We start from the raw sequence: 9,527 nt of genomic DNA on the forward strand, positions 1-9,527 counted from the left end.
CCTGGTCTGAAACTGGTATAGATGTCATCAAAGTATTATTGCTGTGAAAATGAAAAAAATAAATACAATAAATCTGTCACATAAATGCCATCTCTATTACCTTATGGGATACCTTTCTTGAGTTTTATACTCACGCATGTAGTACTGCATATTAAACTCCCAGCAGCAATGTGCACATGTTTTGCTGCTTAGGCCTAGTACAGTATTTTCTTCACCTTGCTCCGTCACCTTGTCTTTTACTGATTCCCTTCTTTCTTATTTGTTGCACTTACTGTTCTTCATTTCATTCTTACCTGCTTACCTGATAGTCATCTGACCTAGTTTTAAGATATGGATTAAAGCAAATCCTATAATATAAGTATTCTTGCTTTTCTGTATTCTGCTCTGTCATCTGTGTTTTCCTGGGATTTTGGATACTGGGGCTGGCTTTGGCTGAGAGAGCTTCTGTGTCTCTGAGACTTACCCCCTAAGCGACTGGGATCATGCTGTAAGCAACTTTGTTCTCCGAGTTCTTGGGTACCCATTATCTCACTGCTTCAAAAGCAGACTTAATTCTTCAACCTCTGAAGATAACTTTGTCTTTAATTATTCAGTCAGAAACTCCCACTGAGGTGAATGGGGGAGGGAGAAGGAAGATCCCTGTATATTTTAAATATATTTTAAATCAGAAATGCCTGTTTGAAAGATTTCTGGTTTTGCAGTGTTAACTCACTTGGGTAAACAAGCACTTAAATGGGAAAGAAGCAATCTCTTAACATTATTGGGTTAAAAAGCCCATAGAGATTTTTTCTGATGCAAATCCCTCTGCCAGTTTAGGAAGACTGGCAATGTCTGAGAACATTAATAAATAAAAGCAAACATGAACATCAAGGAAGAGAATGATCCTTGCTTGGTTTCCACTCTGTGATGATGAATTAAAATTACAGTTGAAGGAAATCAGCAAAGGGTTTCGTTAGTGTCCCAGGCTTAGAAAAGGTGTTGGATAATCAGGTGCCTTAGTTCAGCTTTTTATCTGTGTTTTTCTTTGTTTATGAAGCTCTCAGCTTACTTTTGTTTAACAGTTGGTAATCAAGTATTGTGTCTGATGCTGACTGCTCAGTGCTGTGGCTGATTTTCATGCCCTGTCTTGCCCCAAGACTTGCTTACTGATCCATACATTCCTTTGTAGGAATGCACCTGGATTTCCTCTCCCATTTTCACACTTGCATAGTTTTTTCTTTTGCAGGGTAATGGCTGTTATAATTGCTATGTGACATAGAGTCTAGAGGTCTATCCCAATGTGAAAGTTATATACATCACATTTTCAGGTATGAATTTCTATTTCTATATGCAAGGATGTAGTAATGGGGTTTAACTATTGTTACGACAGGATTTTAAAAAAGAGAACAACTTGTAGAAGGCAGTGAGTAGGTGTTCTTCATTTAAAACCACAACTTTATGGAAACAGTTGGCCTAAACTACAGGAACCTCTGGCCAACAACTGTGACCACACAGCTAAAGGGATTTTTATTTTCAAGTCTCCAATTAACAATCAAAAAGAATGAGGAAATGAGAGGGGTAAAATAAGAAATGAGAGTGTGGGCCTGCCTGAAGTGTGATACCCTGAACACTGGGCCATAACTTTGTGCTGTTGTGGCACTGGCTACTGCCCCTGCCATCCAGAAAGTGCCTCACGGTGGTGCTGGAGCTTTTGTCAGTCTCCTTGTGCGTGTGAAAGGAGTATACGCACACAGATACACCGTCCCAGGCAAGGCACTTCCACCAGACAAAGTGTGCCATTGAAATACAGGACAGGTGGCAGGTGCAAAAACCTATGAATACTTTATTTCTCTGCACACACCCACACATGGAAAAGAGGGAAACTTGGAAGTACCATTCCCCCAGACAAACCTGTAAAGATAGAAAACTGCTACTTTCTATCCAGGATTTTTTTTTTTTTTAAACTTAACTAGATGAGATTATGACAAAGAGCATCTCTAAAATAAACAGCTCTAGTGTAAGCAGCACAAATGGGCAGCATGTATGTATTCTCTGAAGAATAATGTACAACTACCATTCCAGATCTCCTGAGTTTTTTAATCTGAACCCTAGAGCTGAATTGCTGCATGGCTGTAAGCATACCACTGTGGGATAGATGTAACCTGCTCTCTGTCTGGCAGCGTTGGGAGTTAGCATCTAGGTGTGAGTGCAGGTCGTTAAGGACAGTCAAGCAGGCATGTCCATCTTTTATCCCAAGGGGAGGGTACTCTTCTGCTTGCAGATCAGAGTCCCAAGGGCTTCCAGTCTTTATAGAACTAATAAAGGACTGGTGTGTCAGCCTTATTGCTTGCATACTTTTTATTTCTATGTATATTTTTTGATGCTTTGAATTAAAATTAATCCCATGAATAATGTACATATAGTACTTTAAAACAGTTGCATTTCCTAGCCTGCACCCTACTACCTGTTTTCCTACTACCTATGGTTACCAAAATTATTTTATTATTGGTTTGTGGTTATTTGGCTTTGTGGTAAAGAAGAAAGCCTGGCATTCCATGTGAAAGCCTGGTTTCCTGACAGAGAGCTTGAGTTTTCAGTGTTTTCATGTTACAATATACCTAACTGAATGCTTACTCTTTCAAAAACAAGTTTACTTGAATTAATATGCATGCCAGTCCCAATATTACTGTAATCAGCTTTTTTAATTTCAGAAAAAATATTTGCATTTATTTTTAGAGAAATTTATTGATACTTGAACAGTTCTACTGATGCTAGGGGAGTCCCCAGCCTAAAATACATGTCTAAATACTCATACAATTTTTGCTTAAGCAAATATTTTTTCACAGTCAGGCAACACTTACTAACCAACATTTACTCAGATCAATATATTTTAATTGAAACTAATGGCAGATAGCTTAAACCAACAGATTTTTCACTGAACTAAGTACATAAAATCAATACATTGCCAAAACCTGGGAGATCTTGTATAAAAAGGTATTTTTATTCTTAGCTAAATTAATTTATTGAAACATATGAATATTACCAGTAATCAAAATACTGACATTCAGACACTGCTCATGGCATCAGTACATTCAGAAAACTTTAGGCAAACTTACATAAAGCCATATGAAATAAGGAGTTAACTTGCTGAAAGTTAAGAAACAAGAGGCTTGGGGTTGATATTCCTTCTCTTTGCTACAAACTGCCTCGTCTTGGGTGAAGTCCTTAGAGGACTAATTTAGGCCTGAACTTTCCCAACTGACACCAGCACAGTAAGCCAGGCTCCTCTCTGCTCAGCCATGTCCCATGTGCAATCACCTGGTAGAGGTGACTCAATACACTGATTATTCTGGGAGTGTACAACCAACATGGCCACTTCAACCAAGTAGCTCAAGTTTGGTAAAAGCCGTCATTAGCAGCTGATATTGCAAAATTTGTCAGTGCAAGAGAGAATTAGGTACCTCGATACCCATGGAGATCAGCACACCTCTTATCTATCCACAGATAAGGTTCCTGTATACAGAACAAGGACAGCAGCACCTCTCCAAAGTGTGCCTTCTTTGACTCGAATCTTTTGGGCTGGGGACCATCGCTGACTTTCTGCTGAGACAACACATCACAACAGGGTCTCAGTCACAGGTATTATGACAGCAAGCTGACTTGATAAATATAGAAATTGGAAGAATTGGTGACTTAAGTGAGAAACTGATAGCATTTACCCATCTGCTGAATTCCTATTTTCAGTAGGAGATACACAAGAGCATAGGCACTACTGTGCGTAGGAGCGATGACACAAAGACAACTGGGTGGGATGGAGGCTGGCACACGGTCATCTGTTTTGGTATTCAGTTACAATTACAGCATAATTAGTCTACTAATTGCATGCCCAAGTTTAGTAGATGAATTTGTGTTTGTAATTACGGCTTATTGAAATGCACTGTGTTTTCAATGCTTGCCTCTGTTTCCATTGAGAGTGAAATTTTCTTCTTCCACTCCCTTTGTGTTGATTGCACATGAAGAAATGTAAAAGATGACCATAACCCACGCAGGCAAGTATGTCAGACCCTCGCAAAAATAGCAGCCAGACTGTAACCATCAGTTCTGCAATCACATCTGTGGGAGTTCCTGGCCTCAGGTGCAGCTTTGTTGGCTTCAGAGAAACCTGTGCAGTGTCAAGGGCCATCCTTGCTTACAGTCATGCTGGGGGAGGCAGAGCTCCTGCTACTCAAGTTATCACCTGTTGAAAATGGCCTTTCAAAAAGCAGCCTCCATCTTCTGCAAAGACATTTTCCAGTTCCAGACACAGAAAATTCTGCAACTGCCCCAATAACTTCGCAAAACTCTTCCTTGATCTTTTTCATGTGAAGTGAGTGAGCGAAAGCCACTAAAGCAATGTCATTTCTTAAGCAGAAGCATTGTCTTTCTTACAATCTACAGGGAAAATACTTCTTCCTTTTCTTCCATTTAGTTTCCCTGTACACAGCTGAGAAGCATAAGCTAAGTACTAAGGAAAGCACATTTAAGAAGAATCTTGGATGATGCTTTAAACAATGTACAGCTTTGTTTTTATTTGATAAACCTTCATAACCCCCCCCACATTCTTTGAAGTTTTGAAGTAGTTGCCAGGAGTTTCTGTCCCACAAGAAGGTAAGGTGGCAGCCACATGACATATGTGCAGGATTTTATGCGTTCTACAAGAGGTTAGAGAGTCTGTCTCTTTCAGAGAGATGCCACTGTATTTATAAGATTGTCTGTACCAAGGGAGAATCAAACTGAAACTTGTAGCCTGTACATTCTGTAACAGTTTGGTTTAATTAAAATTAGACATGTTCCTAAGCAGAACTACAGATCAAAACATACTCTTCAAACTTTGGGGAAAACAGATAATGGAGTAGTACCCTTTTTTTCTTTTTTTTGGGTCTAACTTCCTTTAAAAAAAAAATTGATTGCACAAAAACTTGGTGCTGACAACTAGGGAGCTATAGACTCCAAGTTCCTTGAAAACTAAGTAGATGGACCATACTATTTCACTTTCTATGTATCTATTCCCCATGATTTATGATGCCCACAGACCAAGATCTGAAAACTCAGGCCAAAATGCTGAAATGAAGAGCAGAGGAAGTAAACAACATTGACATTTCAGAGCAAAACCCTTTCAAGCTCAGTTATCCCTGTTGTTAAGGAAGCTACTGATGTAAGGGAAACTTTTGGAATGAAAAGACAAATAAAAAAGTACCTTTTAGGAGGAGCATGAAGCTGTTGATTCTTTCAAGAAATATATTCAGTATCTTATCTCTGCTCTTGCTTGGTTCAGCAGAGATCTGAAAAGTTATTAACTGGAGAAAGAGAACAAAAAACGCCATAAAAAAATCCACCCCAAAGCAACACCCCAAAGCTAAACAAACAAATCTCAAACCAAAAGCAAACTTTTGCAGATTTCATAGGGCATCACAGTTGACAATTTTCATCTGAATATGGTTGGTTCCTTCCTGCATATCTTTGGTCAGCAGTGTTTCAAATCTGAGAAAAAATGTCTTCTTGTTCAGGTACTGTGAAATAGATGAAAGCATCTGAACAAAGAGGTAGGGCTCATTCTGTCATCTAGCCTTGCCTGTTATACTGTTTAGGTTTCTACACACTTTGGAGTCCTAATTATTTAGCTAGACCATAGACCATATCCTTTAAATAAGTAGCAATATGCATTTAACAAGTTCCTTCACAACTTAACAGTCAAGTGCCATTACGTATTTAACAAGTAAGTTAATTGAGATGTTGCACACAGAGCAATCCCCTTGTAAATTCAATTAATCCCTCACAACTGGCTCAGACTTGCTGCCCTTCAAATACTTGCACAGAGATTTAGAAAAGGTAGTATATTTAGTGAGGAGATGAAAGGGAGAGAGAGGTGACTAGTCTCTTGCGTTGGCTAGTCTTTGTGAAATGGCTATTATGCCTGACAATTTTATGCATTGCATTGTGTAGGATACAACGTATCTATATCACTGTATCAGCTGTCAGCCTGAGCATCTGACTATCTCAGTCATGCACATGCAGTTTGCACCCGTGTCAGCCGTAGTTAATAACAGTGGTATCGTGTGGATGGATACATGTACAAAGCCTTGAGATAGAAAATATAAATTCAGAGTTTATTAATTATTACTAATAGATTAGGAGTGCTTTGGTTGATCTGATTTTGTGGGGTTTTGTAGTATCTCTTGTTTTTAAGGCAGTCTGTAAGATATAAACTCTCTACCCCACACACACCGTAGTCTGTCTTGTTGGTTAGTCCTAAACAAGAGTTGAAAAGAGAAAAGTCTTGCTAGCACAGAGAATCAGCACATTCTAATTACCCTGTTTTGTAGTACAAGGTGGGCTGGTGAGGTGACCTACAGCAGGAAGTCAGCACTTTTTGAGTGAGTACCAGCATATTTTTGCATTTGTTTGCTTCAGACTTCTATTCTCTTTCACATGGATCAAGTTACCTTTCTTTGGAACTTTAGCTTTGTCCATTAGTACATCCCCAAAGAGTATTTTGTCAAACAAAGCAAAACACCTTGAAGACAATTCTAAGTTTTTTGAGAGTTATAGCCCATACTTTGTTTATGTATAGTGATTATTTATTGAGTTAGCACTCCCAAAAGGCAGATCTGGATACCAGAAAAATGCATTAGATAATTGCTACTTGGTTTGTTCTCCTGGTATTTTGTGGTATTTTATGCTGTCTTAATGGCACCACCTGAGATTCTTTGGGCACAAAAATATTTTAAACTGTGATCGGTGATAAATTTTCAGGAAGTGCTTTTCAAATTCCCATAGTAAGAAGCTCTGCTGAAAATGTTCTTATGTCCAGGTTGTTGTTCTGGATAACATACTGACAAATGACTATACAAATCTTAGGACCATAAGAAAGACTGGGGAAAGAGATTATGATAATTCTGAACCTAAATCCTACAATGAACAAATGTTTCCATTTAATCTTTCTGACTTACTATATTTTGAAAATTAGAAAATAGTTTGCCATGTAATGCTTAGAAATACTTTCTTAGGTTATGCTCTCAGTCAGAGGTTTGCTAAGAATCACTTCTCTCTCCAAACATCACTCTCTTTAAGAACCCTGACAAGGACTCCTGGATTTAGAACATGTTGACAAGAATAAAACCACATTGAAAAGCTCAAAGGTCCAATAACACCTAACTCACTTCCACTATAAGCAGATAAATATCAACTATGAAAATACCAAGAGTTTCAAATTCAATAAATATAATACTGTATAATTTTCATGTGTCCATGACAGAGAATGCTGTCAGCACCTGAGGGAATCAAGAAAGCTTCAGGTATTTTGAGATCTGATGGCCAAGGAAGGCTAGCTCACCTTCTTAGATGGTTTTAGTAAGAACAATGCTGGAATAGCACAATAGATTATTCAGACACCAAACTGATGGTATCAATGATTTTTCATTACTCTATGCTCTATACGCCTCTTTTGGAACCAATGCTGACCACACAGCTTAGTATAATTGAGAGGCTGAGCTCTATTTCCATTTGATATTTTCTCTGCTTTTTCAATGATAATATTCACATACAATAGGAGGAGATAATAATACAAAATCTATATTACTCTGAAAACCATCTTTTGCTGTCTAAATCCATTGTATTCTTTGGGAGCTAGTTAGCTAATTATTAAAACAATATCTAAAAATAATCAACTTCCAGAAAAATTGGCAGGCCAAATTCAGTTCCCATTCATCCCCAGACAGCACCAGTGCATTGTAGTGTATGAGGGAGGATTATAGAAAACAGTGTCAAATTATTACTTTTCAACAGTGGGTAATTCATGTGTGGGTTGTAGGAAACAGCCTAATGGCTTTACAGACAGCCATTACACTCTTTACCTCCGCTTCATCTTGTTCCTTACTTGCCAGAGTCAAGCACAGCACGTGCTGCAGGAGGATCTGGGTATCCTTGCAAGACCTCTTTCATCTCTCATTGCAGATAGGATCTGGCAAAGAAGGAGGACCACATTATTTTAACACAAAGACAACTGTCACAATATTTCCCCAGTGGCCAATCACCCTGCAGGGGACAACTTCATCTATATTGTACCTGCTTAACATACTTCATTAACTCTGTCAATTACCAGCTACCTCAGCACCTTTTCTTTTGGCATTACACAATTTATTCTTTCCATGTCCCAAACAGTACCACAGCTCCTACTGCTTCATAATCCAAGTAAGGAGATATTAATCTTAGAAATGTGTATTAGAACAATTAAAATAGATTTTCAAGATGGTTTATGGCTTGTTTTATCATGGTGTTCAGTACCTACTACTATTTTTGAATTTTAAATATACGGGAGAGTTCCCTCTAAAAAGAAGATATATGTCTTTTAGAGGGGACTATATTTTTCTTTGACAGAGACTTTCCATAGAAGTTCTCACTTCCAAGTATAGCAGCAAACTTTTCTAGTTTAACATACTCTTTCAAGATAAATTTTAAAGGTAAATACACAGAGACTTGACTTTAGTCACCTCATTGAGGCTTGCTAGGTTAGGAGCTAAGGAACATATTTACCCTGGGCTCTTTCTGCAGGCACTGGAGACAGACTTGCCCTTCTGAATAGAAAGTCAGCCTACCTGAGCCAAACTATACTCACTGACTTGCGTGAGACTCTGCTCCTCACCACAGAGCCTTAGTTAAGTGGCTTTTCATTAAATGTGTCACTTAGAATATCTTTGTGAGAAGCAGGACTTTTGGTTTTATGGAGACAGTTCAAGAGGCTGGAGTTTCAGGTGGCTGCAAGGGCCAGCAGAAAGGTGGGTTTGGATGAGGAGTTAAAATTTGAGGATGAGGGTTAAGATGACATTAAGGTTGGGTCTCCAAATGCAGGAACAGATATGGAACAGGAGGAAGGGGGCTTGAGAGTTCCAGACCAGCAAAGCTGTGGGAGGGTCCATGGATAGAAGGTGTAAAACTAGAAGGCGCACTTGTTTGAGCTAGCACTTACCAGTGTATCTAATTTTCTGCTTGAATATTAAGCTCTGCTTACGCTAATCAACTTCAGTGCATGAGCCCAGATCACCAGACAAAGGAGCTTGTGGGGGCAGTGTTGGGTACAAAAGAGCGCCACTCACAACTGAGCACAACTCCACAATTCCCCACCGCCGCTGTGGGGCAAGAACAGAATTACAGGACTGCTCCCTGCTTCCCTCCCTCACACTCTTCTCTTTCTCCCTCTTTTATTTTCTTTTCTTCTACCTGGAATATGACAGGTTTCTTCAAAGGATACTTTTGAAACTAAGAAAACCTGTATTTTCACAGAAAAAATCAAACAGTAAATGACCTAATGCCTGTTACAAAGACATCTGATTAAAGCAAATTCAACATACAGTTTAGAACAGACTAGCATCAAACGTTCTGAAAAGGAACAGATGAACCAAGAAAATTGAAAGTCAATGGAAATCCTAAATACCTCCTGATTACATAGAGTTTTCCCAGTCATTTTTCAAAAGGAGCAAGGGATATCTGATCGCTCAGCTCCTGCTCTAATT

The 9,527-nt window shown here is 38.8% G+C and overlaps 1 long non-coding RNA gene across 1 annotated transcript; it reads right to left on the reverse strand.

Annotated features, from left to right (window-relative positions):
* Positions 1-2,861: 2,861 nt before the first annotated feature.
* LOC109144964 lies at positions 2,862-9,272 on the reverse strand. The gene is made up of 3 exons (XR_002046053.3): positions 7,872-9,272; positions 5,216-5,315; positions 2,862-3,579 (listed from the first exon to the last, which is right to left on the reverse strand). It is a non-coding gene; the product is annotated as an uncharacterized LOC109144964 (long non-coding RNA).
* Between the last annotated feature and the right edge of the window lie 255 nt (positions 9,273-9,527).

This window comes from Corvus cornix, chromosome 4 (genome assembly GCF_000738735.6).
Source record: "Corvus cornix cornix isolate S_Up_H32 chromosome 4, ASM73873v5, whole genome shotgun sequence".
NCBI classification, from domain to species: Eukaryota; Metazoa; Chordata; class Aves; order Passeriformes; family Corvidae; genus Corvus; species Corvus cornix.